This window comes from Eschscholzia californica, unplaced genomic scaffold, assembly GCF_041429995.1.
Source record: "Eschscholzia californica isolate CP2 unplaced genomic scaffold, dmEscCali1.0.p SCAF_5, whole genome shotgun sequence".
In the NCBI taxonomy this organism is placed as follows: Eukaryota; Viridiplantae; Streptophyta; class Magnoliopsida; order Ranunculales; family Papaveraceae; genus Eschscholzia; species Eschscholzia californica.
The window spans coordinates 19,648,386-19,663,553 of record NW_028238472.1 but is presented as its reverse complement, the minus strand read 5'-3'; the positions used below and the strand labels follow the sequence as shown (position 1 = coordinate 19,663,553).

General features: G+C 34.5%; 1 long non-coding RNA gene across 1 annotated transcript; it reads left to right on the top strand.

Annotated features, from left to right (window-relative positions):
- Nucleotides 1-14,570: 14,570 nt before the first annotated feature.
- Nucleotides 14,571-15,168, top strand: LOC147537687 (uncharacterized). The gene is made up of 3 exons (XR_015224893.1): nucleotides 14,571-14,631; nucleotides 14,718-14,965; nucleotides 15,061-15,168. It is a non-coding gene; the product is annotated as an uncharacterized LOC147537687 (long non-coding RNA).

Here is a 15,168-nt window from a genome sequence, read left to right as displayed (position 1 = left end):
ATTGGTAGCGACGGCTAAGAGGCGTCGGCAGAATAAGGGCAACTATAAAGGGCGCGAAAAAAATTTGGCGCCAAAATCCATTGCCGACAGTGATTTTAAAAGGAAACACCGTCGGCAATAAAAATTAGTTACGAATCCCCACGAATCCTGCCGACGGCAGGGAGAAGGTATGATCCCGTCGGTAATACCGAGACCGACAACCTGTGTACCGTCGGCAGTAATATTGCCTACCGCTTTAAAGCCGACACTCTTGTACCGTCGGCAAAGAATACTTCCGACGGTATTTCCTATGTTACCTACAGTGTTTCTCCGTCGGCAATAGCCTTCATTTTTGTAGTGAGTCGTGGTTACCAAAGAGAAAGAGGTAGAAGGTGATTTGAATGTTATAACTGTCATTAACATGGTCATACTACTAAACAATGCCGGTATAAAAAGTAAGATAACTATGATGAATCTGGTTTTATGCATGAAAATAATGATGATACAAATGAAAAAGATCCTCTAGAAACTGTGTTACTTGCATGTTATCATGATATTGTTGTAACTGATCTTGTTTGATATTTAAACAGTGGAGCTAGCAAACATATGGTAGGTAACATAAATTTATTCTCAAAATTAATTGAGTGAGACAGTGGCAGGTGAAAATTGGAGATGCTAGAAACCTATGACATTAGAGGTATTTGTTTAATTTATTTTCTCACAAAATCTAGCAATATTGAAAAAATGTCAGAAGTTTATTATGTTCCTAGATCGGAAAATAATTTTCTTAGTATTGGTCATTTGTTTAGGAAAATAATTTGATTACTATTGGAAAATAATCTAGCAATATGATATCCATTTTTATGTCAGTACTTGTTTTTTATCAAGAAAAAAATCAGATTGTTGCAAAAATTGGACTAACACCAAATAATATGTTCCTTTTGAACTCCAAATTGCTAACAAGTCTTGTTTTTCAGCTATTAATGACAATGGAAATTGTAAGTTGTTGCATGATAGGTATGGTCACTTGAATTATGGAAACTTGAAAGTGCTAAAAGTGAAGCATATATATGGTTGATGGGGTGCCTTCGATTCATGAAACAAAAGAAGTTTGTAAAGAATGTCAACTCGGTAAGCAACATAAAGAACAATTTTTTTTAAAAAATCACTTGTAGAGCAAAAAGACCATTAGAAAATTTATTACTTTTTTGATAATTTTTCAAGAAAATTTTGGGTGTATTTGATGAGAGAAAAAGCACTTGTAAGCAGCATAAAGAACCATTTCTGAAACAATTCACTTGTAGAGCAAAAAGACCATTGGAATTGATGCATTCAGGTTTATGTGGTCCATTTTCTGAATCTAATGGAGTCAACAAATATTTTATTACTTTTTTGATAATTTTTCAAGAAAATTTTGGATGTATTTGATGAGAGAAAAATCTGAGTCGTTTCAAGCTTTTTTTAAAAATTAAAAGCGGGGGTATTTGCAAATTAAAATCTTATGAACTGATAGGGGGCGTGAGTATCTTTCTATTGAAGAATTTTGTAAAGAATATGGTGCAAGGTATGAGTAAACCGCACGATACACACCATAACAAAATGGTGTAAGTGAAAGAAAAATCGTGCAATCACGGAAATGGTAAGATGTGTGCTTAAGAAAAAACATTTGCAACACGATTTATGGGCGGAAGAAGTTTCTTGTGCAGTTTATTTGTTTAACGGGTCTCCTACTAAAAGCTTGAAAAATTGCACACCTAATGAAGCATGCAGTGTGGTGTTAAGCCAAATGTGGTCATTTGAGAACTTCTGGCTGTGTTGCTTATGCAGACATTCCATATGCACTGTGAAAAAAGTTGGATGCTAAATGAGAAAAATGCATGTTTGATTAGTCGGACTGTTCGATTTGATGAAAGTGACACTTTTGAATAAAAAGTGAGAGTCCTATTTGGTCTATGATTGAAGATGAAAATGGTAGTGAAGTCCCTCAATCTTCTAACATTCAATCTAATGATGATTCATCTCAAAGTATACCACCAACGATGACAAGGAGTTTGAGAGAAATTTATGTATCAATTAGTCCTATTAATCCAGATAATTCTATATTTTTTTTACAGATGAAGATCCAATTTCCCATTGTGATGCATCTAAAGAAGAAAAGTGGCAAAAAGCCATGCATGAGAAAATAAAATCAATTGAAAAAAAAAATTAAACATAGAAGTTTAATGATTTGTCTCCAAACAAGAATTCGATTTATCTGAAATGGGTCAATAAAACAAAGATTCATCTAAATGGCTCTAAGTACAAGGCCAGACTTATAGGAAAAGATTACAAGTAAAAAGAAGGAGAAGGTTATACTAAGGTATTTTGTCCTATCTCTAGACTTCATATGGATCGTCTAGTTATATCTCTTGCAGCTTAGAATAATTGGAACATCTTCCAAATAATCGTAAAATCTGGATTTTTGAATGACGTCTTCAATGAAGAGGTTTATGTTGAACAACCTCTTGGTTTTATAAAGAATGAAAAAGAAAGAAAGTATACAAGTTGAAGAAATCTCTTTATGGGTTGAAGCAGTCACCAAGAGCTTGGTTTCATCGAATTAATTCTTACTTTGGAAAAAATGGGTTTAAAAAATGTTCATATGAGCAAACTCGATCTACATCAAGGAGAGTTCACAAAATTTCATCATTGTAAGTCTTTATGTTGATGATCTAATATTTGCTAGAAATAACTAAGATTTTATATGATTTTAAATTGTCTATGACCAATGAGTTTGAGATCTTTCAACAAAAAAAATGAGTTTGAGATGACATATTTGGGGAAAATGCATCACTTTTTTGTATAGAAATTCATCAATCTCAGAAAGGAATTTATATTTCACAAAAAAGGTATGCAAAAGAATATCAAAAAAATTTAACATGGAAGATGCAAATCCAGTTTCAAGACCGTAGATTAAAGGTTTGAAGTGAAGCAAAGATGGAGAAGGAAAAATTTAGTTTAGGGTAAGGCATTTTTGGAAATTAAATGGACATCCATTACAATTGGCGAAAGATAATGGTTGGAAGATGAAAAAAAATAAGTTTATATTTTCATATGCACTATAATAGAGAATTAAGTTTTATGTATTATTGCAGTAATAGTAGTAGTTACGTATGTTATGGTATTTGGAAAATCAAGAGTCTTTTAAATTTACTTAATATTACTCTAGAATTATCTTAAGCATCTATAAATACCCAAATTTACAATTGGTTCCATTTTTATTTTCAACATAATCCAAATGAACAACGTATCCGTGAATATTTACAACTAGTGGTTAAATTGCTGAGTTGGGTAACAATTTAAATATTTATCCTTTTGTTGTGTCTGTATGAGTTTTATTTAAGAACAATCAAGAGTCTTTGTGTATTAGTTCGGACTTATTATTTACCTAATTAGGCGATATTTTAGGTGAAATTTGGCTAAAACTCCCTAAAAAAATTTGGCATTTGGTTAAAATGGATTTATTAACTTTTTATAGGCTTCAGCTAACTGTGGAATTTTTGCAGATTATCTAGCAGAGGAAAAAGACAAAACTAACTCTATTGACCAAACCCAATAGTTTGCTATGCATATGGGTGGCAATTTGGTCCGAACCGGTGGGTTTTTGTCCGAACCCGCCCCTAATGGAACGGGTTTTACCGCCCCGTTTATTAGATGGGTTGGTAATAGTATGAAGATAAAACCATTTAACGGGTTCGGGGCGGGTTTGGGATTAGGTAGTAAAACCCGCCCCGCCCCGATTAAATATGCTATTTATTATATATACAATAGGTTTCTAAAACTTTTATCCTATATCATCAATTTAACTATTTTATTTTTTATATTATGTAATAAGTTGTAGTGTTTATAGTTAATAAAACCGAACTGTTATAAAATTTTGTTTATAATATCTATATTTTTTTATTAATATAACTTATTTGAAAAAAAAAATATGAAATTTATGTTTAAATCCGACCCGCCCCGCACCGTTTCATGTTAAACGGGGCGGGGCGGGTCGGTAACGGTTAAGTAATTTTTAATCGGGACGGGTATCGTAATTGAATACCCACCCCGATTAACTATTGGGACGGGAACGGTAAAATCCGTTTACTAACGGGGCGGACTTGGGAAAGAGGTAATCCGTCCCAAACCCGCCCCATTGACATCCCTAGGCCTATGCAAACTCAGTTGCACTGCTTTGCAACTCAGTTGCAAATATTTTTTTAGAAAAATAATCACAACATATTCACATGTTTCTTTATATTTTTTTCAATAGATGCCGAAGATGACCGAAACACTAAAATAAAAAATATGCAACTTTGATGTTTTTAATATGAAATGGTGATATTCCCCGCTTAATCATCCGAAGTCAAACAAAGATCCAACTGGTTATCATTGTATACGTAATACAAATAATTTGTAATTCATCAAAATTTAACACACATAGTGTACATAATTGAGTCCCTTTGCGTTGAAGGTTATGCAAATATGTCGAAAAGGATTTAATTTATTAATTTACATTTAAGTTGCAAAAGTATTCCAAAACTTTTGATGACTTTGCAGTGCTTTGCAAACTGGTTTCAAAAGATTTGCAAGAGCTTGCAACATGTTTGCAGTGATTTGCAATGATTTGCAATGATTTTGCACTGCTTTATAATGAGTTTGCCCTGCTTTACAATGAGTTTGCACTGCTTTGGAATGAGTCTAAGTGTTTTGCAATGCTAGGAACAAGTTTTCAGTGCTTTGCACTGCTTCGCCATAAGTTTGCACTGCTTTGCAAAGCTATAGGCACCAATATTCTGTTCAACTACCACAAAATAATTAGATGTTTACATTAGTTTTTTGTATGTATAAAATTGTTAAAACAATAAAAGTAAGTAATCAAAAAGTAAAATTGTACCTTGAAATAATAGATGATAGCTTCCATTATTATTTATCAATAGAAATTAAAACTTTCCCTCTTTGGAATTTTATTAAAAAAACTAGTTGAAACCTCTGAAAGTTTAACTTCAAACAATCAATAAAGAGACTCAAACACCTAAATCTAAAATAGATTGATGATCTGGTGAAAAAAATGGACGCATTATCCCTCTCTAATCTATGGTTGGAAGGAAAACTCAAAATTCCAATCTTAATGTTTCTGAAATTTTGGGTTAGAGAATAAGTATTTTCGGTATTGAAGAAAGGAGTGCTTTTAAAATTGTTCTTCAAGTGCATTTCTATACTTTATATTGGTGGGAAGAAGGACAAAAAGTTAATTTGCCTTTTATATTTTATTGTCAACGAATCCTATCTATAATTTTTAATTTAAGATACATTTAATTGTTCAACACAAGTGAGATATCGACGTAATATACATATTAGGAATTGCTTTTATATAGTTTTCAAACAAATCCCTTTTTTTGCTTTTCTCATTGTTTATTATTGTAAATGGCTTCTCTCGTAAGTTATAGTTTTGCAAACAACTGTTTGCGTAAAGTCTATTTTTATAATAGGCTATCTTGCCTTTAGAGACTAGAGTTCTAATATTAACAAACAATTCTTTTTTCAAATTTTCGCAAAGACTACCTGTAGAAGTTTTGTTTCCGAAAATAATTTCTTGCAAAACTCAAAGTATCAAAAAGAAAAAATATTTTAAGTGGATCTCCTCTTAAAGATCATGGAAAATATTTTTTAAATATAGAAATTTCAGCTACACTTGACATTTTTCACATTATAAAATGTTGCTGCATTTTTATTGTATTTCGCTTAATATATGACTCATTAGTAAGATAATTCTTCTTTTTTAGTACGGTCCCGTTATCTGTATTACAAAACACGTACCTAATTTGATCATAAACCATAAATCTGTAAGTTGAGTAAATATTATCCTTTCACTCCATAACTACACCATTATGATTTCTAATTTAAATAAACCCAACCACCAATCATCCCATTACCCATATTCCATTTGATGAACTCATACAGATGTGCATGGTTTGTTATCTAGAACAAACTGTAGATAGCTCGAGAGGTGATACAGGGACTCCCTGGCAGGGACCCTCGTACACTCCCTTGAGTACTCTCCTTCGTTTAAAATGATAGAAAAATTGTTTTCAGAAATAAATAAAGATGAAAATAAGAGGGGTGGAGATTAGAGGCTTGAAACATGTACTAGGTATGTTAAATTCACGATTACATAAATAATCGGAAATATAGACATGAATGTAAAGACACGATAATTTAACGTGGTTCGGTCGAATACTCAAGACCTACATCCACGGAGAAATAATTATTTATTAATAATCACCACATACAATTGTATGTGAGTTTGATTGGTTACATTGATCAGACATAACTCGATGATTTAAACTCTCTAACCCAACTTATATTTATAGAGTGATTCGGGTTATCTAGTTTCCTAACTAAACTTAGGAAAGAATACAATATAAGAGATATCTTGAATATATGAATATATCTTCTGATCTTCATATATCTTGGTCTCTTCTTTTATCGTTGGATCTCTTCATCTCGATCCTTCTCATATATTTTGTATCTTCTGATATCTTCCATATCTTGTATATTAATAGTCACCATATCCAGTATATCTTCCATATCTCAATACCCCCCCGCAAGTTGGAGCACGTAATTTTGAAGTGTCCAACTTGGAGAAAAGATAAACTTGTTGATTCTTTTTTTTTTTTGCTTGCAATTCTTCGATTTTGGATGCTTGGTGAAGATGATGGAAGAATGATAAAGTCACAACGAAAACGTTGGTAAAGCCGGTCATAGATTGAATGAAATCAATGGCAACGAGAGTAAATTTGTCGTTGTCATGTATGAGAATATGTCATTGTATAAACAATGTGGAAGATGTCGACAACAAAGTTGTCTTTAAAATTGACAAGGAAATCAATGTCAATTTACCAAAAAATGTGTAGAAATAACCATAATGATGGGTTAGAAGAAATTGTCGACAAAAGATTTCTTGTTGTAAAAATGTCGAAGTCGCGGGTATAATTCCGGAAGAAAACAAGGAGAAAAATATAAGTCATCACAAAGTATGATCTTGAAAATGTCACGGTTGAATCCAGAATGAAAATCAAAGTAGAGATATTCTATTCGGTGAAAGAAAAATTATAATTTGGTAAGAAAGAGAAGTCATCATAGACAAAGTATGAGTGTGAAAATGTCACAGATGATTCCAGAATTAAAAGTCAAAATAGATATATTCTATTCGTGGTAGGAAAAGTCCAAAATATAATTGGAAGAAAACAAATCATCATAAGAAAGATATGAGTAACAAAATTTCACGGGTTGAATTCTGAAATTAAAATCCAATATAGGAATTCTTTCTCGGTCGAAGGGAAAGTCCATAATTTTTGTAGAGAAATAAAATCGTCATAAACTTCGTATGACTTTGGAAATATCACGGGTATATCCGGAAGGAGAAATAGATGAAATTAATCTATTTTAGTGTCACAAATAGAATAGAAAACGGTGACAGAAAAATTCGTCACAACTATAAATAGCTGGATATAAGTGATAGTAGTAGACTGCAAGAAAAGGATTTTCCAACAGTAAAACAAAACTGTGGCAAAGTATCGTCATACAAAATTGTGGTGAAAGGTATGTCACAAATATATAATTTGGGGAAAATAGTGTCCAGCAAAAATTAGGGTTCAGATGAGACAATTTGTTCCGGTAACACTAGGGTTTGCTGGAAATCTTGAAGCCTATGTAACACGAATGGGATAAGAGACTTGATAGCTCTAGGATTCGTCAACATGGTGTTTCAGAAAGAAATAAAATGGCCGATCAACGTTGATTCGTTGCAGCCGATAGAAAACTCTAGAGAGATAGTGATCGGCGGAGGTTTTGAAACCGAGAAAAAGCCAATCGTTTCTTCACCAAATACAGAAAGAAATCGGTTGGTAAGAAAATCTTGCGCGGAAAATGCATGGAATCAACACCCTAGGGCTCCTGTCTCGCGAGAAAGAAGAAGTTGCTGCTCGTGTCAAAGTATATTGACTGAGTCAATGATGACGTAATGATAACGTCAGCACGAGTAAAAAACACGTGTTAAAGTTCGCTGACTAAGTCAGCGAAGTCAAACATGGCCATAAGGGTCCGTTTGGTTGCGGGTCAGTGAGAACCATGTTTTCTTTATTCCGGAACAGGAAATCTGGTTAGTTGAAATTGAACCAGATCCATGATTTTGGTTCTGGAAATTTCTATTTTTAATTTCAGACCTATTTTAGGTCTAAAAAAATTGAAAAAAAATTCCGAAAAAAATTGAAAATAAATGCAGAATCATACTTTTTTTTGGAGAGGAAGTGTGTCTTCGATAAACTTTAATAATCCCATAAAATCATCGATAATTTCGGATCTCTTATTCTTGGTTGAAAAACTTCTTCTACTTTTACTTAATTTTTTCGTCACAATCACAAGAGTAATCTTGGAAAACAAAACGTATACACAATTGGAAATTAATATAATCACAACTAAAAAAAGTTGGAAATTTGCGGAAGCATTAATCAGAATCAATTAACCTGCTCATGATACCATGTTAAATTCACGATTATATAAATAACCGGAAATATAGACATGAATGTAAAGACACGATAATTTAACGTGGTTCAGTCGAATACTCAAGACCTACATCCACGGAGAAATAATTCTTTATTAATAATCACCACATACAATTGTATGTGGGTTTGATCGGTTACATTGGTCAGACATAACTCGATGATTTAAACTCTCTAACCCAACTCATATTTATAGAGTGATTCGGGTTATCTAGTTTCCTAAGTTTCCTAACTAAATTTAGGAAATAATACAATATAAGAGATATCTTGAATATATGAATATATCTTCTGATCTTCATATATCTTGGTCTCTTCTTTTATCATCGGATCTCTTCATCTCGATCCGTCTCATATATTTTGTATCTTCCGATATCTTCCATATCTTGTATATTAATAGTCACCATATCCAGTATATCTTCCATATCTCAATAAGGTACACTTTCCTTAAAGCATTATTTTCCCTACCTCGATCGAGATTACTTAAAGGTTACAAGGCAAATTGCTTCCCAAGATATGACAAGCCTTTGTGAAACTACACCAAGTAACTTGTGGAGATTTCACTTAAGGAGCATTAGAACATGTTGAATATGGCAAAGGAGTTTCCGACATAGTTTCTACTTAGTTTTTCATCATTAAAAATTTGTTTAGAGAAAACCTTACTTATAGAAAACAAAATGACACGTTTCAAATAGAATCTCTTTTCACAAAAAGATATATCTCTCCAAACATTTTTATTAAAAGACATAACTATTAGAGATACAATTCAAATTCAAAAATTATAAAACTGAATTTAACAAAATATCTTAATTAATAACTTGTCTAAAATTCTAACAATCCCCCACTTCGACAATTATTAAGAAAACACCTTTGCCAAATGTAATTGTAAGCAGGGACGGAACTAGGAGTAGTAGTCAAGGGGGGCCGAACAAAAAAAAAAGTGAAACATCTAAGTCTACCAGTGCTCGAACCCAAGTGTCTCACGTCTGAAACTCGGAGCTCTACCATCTCACCCATTTTACATATATGTTATGAGTATGACTCGAACTTTATTTATACGAAAAACCAGAGAGCAATCAGCATTTCTAAAACAAATTACGGCAAGTCAAGGGGGGCCATGGCCCCCTTTGGCCTGCATGTAGGTCCGTCCCTGATTGTAAGTACCATTTGTGCATAAAGTATGGTATCTTTCGATTTGAACCATACCTTAGTGTAAGTGCACAAAGTTTTATCGAAATTCCAGGTAGTTTGTAGCTTTGAACCAGTTATTCCTCGTGATAATGTCGGTAACACCACACACACAATACAATTTGTTCTTTTACTCCACACTTTTCTCGCTTAGCACTTATATGGCCATGTGCTTCTTGGTTTCATGAACTATCCTTAAATAAACTCTAAATCTATTGAGAGGCGGCACTACCTCTAAGTTCACATAGTTGAAGTTCTTCCAGTATCTTTGCTACTTTAGAGATACTTGTCTTTGACTGAACTTCATTAAGAGTTTTAATCTCAACCTCACTACGTAGCAACCGACACTTATCATCCTAGATAGGGTTAGATATAAAATTTAAGTGTTGAAATTAGTCACTTATCAATGACTTGTTTTTACCCATTAAATCTAAGACTAGTCATTTCCTAGTGTTAGATTGGGTTGCCGTTAATGGTGACTTTTATGTAAAGAGTTTCAACCCCATCTCTCTAGATGTTAAAGTTTAAACGTATCTCTCGTCAGAGATTTGATAAACGAAGCTTACATTTTGCAAATGTAACACTGTTAATTTCATATTCAAATAAGTATTTCACGTAGAAGTCTACTCTTTTGTTATGTACTTTATCATATGTACGTATTCAAGTGACTTGATCACTATTATACACTTTTCTCAAAAGTTTTCACATATCTTCCAATTAATATTGGATTCTAAAATAAAAGAATCAAATCATATTCAACACATTTTGAATATATAGTTTTTTTTTTCTAAATCTCATTTAGAATCGAAAGAAAATGTTCATCTTCTATTAACATGTAACAACAATTTTCTTGATATTAGATTGCCCACTCTAATTCGAGACTGTGACCACTCTATTGATAATGATTTTCTAAATATCTTAGGAATTATCAACTCAATATATGAATAGATTATCTCTTCTAAATATCATTTCATGAAAATGAATTACCCCCACTATTTTGATTTTATAAGTTAGTATACTTTTATGTAATCCTCATCGATTTACAAAAATATTAACCCCCACCATTTTAAGTTTTATGCAAACAATAGGCTCCCTCACTATTTTAATTTTGTGTTGTATAATAAGAGAGCAACACAAATAAACACAATTTAAGATTTTACTTGCATTACTTTTGCGGAATCACTAGGAGATTGAGAATTCACCAGAATCAACTATCAAATACTCCCCTGCTATCATCCTCATCATAATAGAAGGTTTTTTAGGAGAGAGAGACTCTCGCCTGACGTCATCAAGGCGATCATCCTCCCCCTCCTTTTTCCTTAAACAAAACCCTAAAAAGCCTCTTCATCTGCATAGCTATCCAAATCCAACCACCACCCAAACATGCAGATACAGAAATCTTAAACCAACACAAAGTAATCATCGTTAACAGCCGGCAAAAGAAGATCCACGCATAGTAAAGACAAACTTGACAGAAAAGGAAGTCTCGGGAACGAACATACGAAGGAATAAACTAGGGTTCATCAGGGAGGTAATTTCAATATAACTTACTAATTAACATTTGTCATTAAATTAGTCGTGATTCTAACATGTGGAAGAACTAAGATAATCAACCGAGCAGACTATTAATTGCTCCCCTTGCATGCGCCAGATTAGCAGCGATAACGTACTCCTGGCTATCTCGGATTGGGGGTTTCTTTTAAACTAGTTACAAGTGGTGGTTGACGCTTGAGGATCTCTCTTCTTTTTAGATAATCGTTACATCTCCCCACTACACGTATTCCCTTCTACTGACAAAACCTTTATGTCTGAGATTAAATTAGGGTTCTTTCTTTCCTATATCTTACTCTTCTGGTTAAGTCTCCTCTTTTCTTACAATCTCATCCAGAGAAGGAGCTTCGACTTCTTCTTCCTTCTTTCTACCCTTCCTTTCATGTCGAATCCCTCTGATAAGAGTAATATAGAAGAGCTCACTAACCAGATGTCAATTCAGCTTATCCTCTCTGATTATGGGAAACCTAACCATTAGCTATCCCAAGCCATCTGAAAACAAAGAACTTCAGGAGATAACCTCAGGTTCCTTGCCCGTCTCTGTTGTCACTATGATTATGGGATAGGTTTCATAAGAAAACACCTTTCAGCGCAGTCTCGTTCCTTCAAAGAGTGTAGAATCACACCTTCAGCCACTGGTCCTAATCACTGCATCATTAAACCCTGGAATCTGATAGTGATGAATGAAATCAATCAGGGTAGACCATGGATTATTAGAGGCTTTCTTGTGGTCATGCAAGAAGTTGACCTTCCTTTGAATGAAGTTATCCCTGAACTCATGCAAGAATCGATGTGGTGCAGTTTTAATGGTCTCCCTTCCTCCATACAAAACAAACATGATCTGGAGATCATCTTCTCGTGCATGGGACACATCATTCAAATCCTTCCAAGAAACTTCAGTATCGTCACTAATTCTAGTATTAGGATCTAGTTTATGTATGACGTTCGTACTCCTTTGTTGGCAAATCTCAATTCTATCTTCACTGATTGTGGTAAGCCAGTCAATTTCTATTACTTAAGATTTCCTAAGGCCATATGTCACATATATCGAGTGGTCGAGCATCCTCTCACTCCTTGTGTCAGGCCCCAAGTTCAAAACAGTCCTTCTCCTATGGAGACCAATCTCACTGCCCCTATCCCTGCAGACAATTGGGCTCTCTCAGTTGTTCAACCTTCCTCTGACCTTACTCTCCCTATTCCTCCTCACGAGTTATTCCAACAAAGAGGGAAAAGGAAAGACCTCGAAGACCTTATCGAGGTCAAAATAGAGGAAGATGTCCGCAGGCAAGCTCTGTTCAAGAAAGCTAAAGATCATGAGATAGGCAGTAACTCTTCAGCCAGTGGTAGTCCTATAGTGTGGTGTAATGGTAACTCTTCTGGTTCTTCTTTTCAGTCATCCTCCTTCTTGCCTAGCTGGTATACCCCCCCTCCTGAATCTATATATAGTCAGGATGAGAGACGAAGGCACAAATTTGCAGACTCATTGCTGGAGTCTCCTGGTCAATCTTCAGAGGTCAGGGAGGAAGGGGACAAGGAATAGTCATGCTCAGTTGATCGTAACTTTACAGTAGTAGTATTTAGTGTTTATGTTAGTTTGGTAATTAGTTGTTTTAGCTTTTAATCTCCACTCAATTTCTTGGTATCACCCTTTCTTTTGATGATAATTTCAGAGACTCTTAGTCATTTTTTGTATTAGAAGTGGACATGTGACTAGTATAAGATAGTTACTTCTTTTGTGTTTTATCTCGCTGCTTATATTTTAATTTCTTTACTTATCTTTGTGTTTATTTCCGAGATTACTTGCTGTTAACTTTGTTTAGTCTGTTCTTCATTCCTAGATCTAGCTTGGTGTAGTTCTTGTTTTCGACAAGACTAGTGTTTAGTGCATTTGCCTTGACTCTGTTTTAGAGAATGCTTACCTAAATGTTTTTTCTTGGGCTCTCCTGGTGTGAGTGCCCTCAAGATAGTGGGTAGGCCTCTCTGTTGAGCGGGGGATACCCCATTTCTAGTCCCTTTACCACTATTAGATAGGGTGCCCTTAGATATATCCTTATCAGAGAGATACCGTGTTGATTATTTATATCTCTTTGTGGCCCTCTTCTAGTGGTTGCCCCTTTCTCCTGCCTTAGCCTCCATGAACAACAACCCTAGTCCTAGCCCGTCCATACTTAGTTGGAATGTAAGAGGAATATCCTCTTACATTAACAAAAAGCATCTTATGAGAATGATCACTAAGCATAACCCGGATATCATCTTCTTAGCCGAGAAAAAAAATAAATCCTATAACATCTAAAAACAAATTAAGATAAATAAATACTATAACCGTTATTTTGTAGACCCCATCAACAAGTCAGAAGGGTTAGAGCAAGTCCAAGGGTGAGCGGTCCCGGGCCCTTATTTTCACTTTTTCATTCAAATTTAAGGGCCTGGGCACAGACCCTCAAAATCAACTCCAAGGGTGAGCGGTCCCATGCCTTTAAATTTGAAGCCATTATGAGAGACTATTTCAATGAAACTCGAAATTTTGATGATACAAAGTTTCGCGCACGCTACAGGATGAATCGTGATTTATTTTTGCGTATTCCTAATGCTGTTGGGGAATACAACCTCAAATTCACCGAAAGACTGGATGCAAATGATGCAAATGTGGTATATAAAGACAATGAGTGATATCATGAAGGCGTGTATCATCATGCATAACATGATTATTGAAGACGAAGGACCAAATGCTGCAAACGTTGTCGATGGATGTGAAATTGGTCCGATACATCTCGGAGAAACTTTATCGGACGAATTACTTGAACGTATGGGTCAAGTTAGAAACCATGACATCCACACCCGGTTCAAGGCAGATCTTGTTGAACACGTGTGGAATACGAGAACTAACGACAACGAATAGATTATTTTAAGTTTAAATTTTTTAAGTTTTTGAATTAATGTGTTGGATTATTTTAAGTTTTTTAATGAATTTTTAAGTTTTTAAATTAATGAGTAATTTTTATATTTTGTTTTTAGAAAAAAAGAAAAAAAAATGATAATCCCACCGTTGGATGTGATCCAACGGTGGGATCTTGCTCCCCAACATGACCGTTGGGAGCTCCTGTTGGGGAGCAAGGGTCGGCTTGTGCTGTGGGTAGGGGCTCGTGCTGTGGGTAGGGCCCGGGACCCCTCCCCCTTGGACTTGCTCTTAGCGCTTTATTGCAAACATCATCTGAACACCAGGATCTTATACTCGGACAATAATACACTTGGGCCCTAATCGAAGAAAATGAAGGACACTTACTCCAATGGTCTTCCTGAAATTCTTGGGATCCTCTTGATCTTCAAAGGGGTAAGCTCCCACCAACATAACATAAAGAGTTACTCCACATGACCAGACATCATCCTATTTTTGCACTCTTTGGGCATTTGATGCAGGTCGATAGTCACCGTCCTTTTCTTGCTGATTGGAGTTAATATAAACCAACTTGTACAGTCTCCAAAGGTGCAAAGTCTGCGTAGCTAAAAGAATTGTAGTCTCATTACCAAATTACCAAAATATTTTGCGAAAATTCTCATTTTGGTGAGAACTTTAGAGGCTTCTGATTGCAATTGATGTGTAAGAAGTTTCAGACAGTATCGGTATAGTATTTGGGATGCTCTGTTGTTTATTCCGCTTAAAAAAAGTAGGTTTTCTTAACAACATTATCTTCGTCTACTTATATTGGTGTCTAGATAAATATTTTAGTAACTATAATTGATTGTAGTTTGAACTTGGCAGGAAGTTAACTTGAGCCTGTTGTAATTGTTAGTAATTATTCTGCGGCCAACAAAATTTATTATGTGTTTTAGCATTAGCCAATGTGCAAGACAGTGTTAGGGAAGAGAC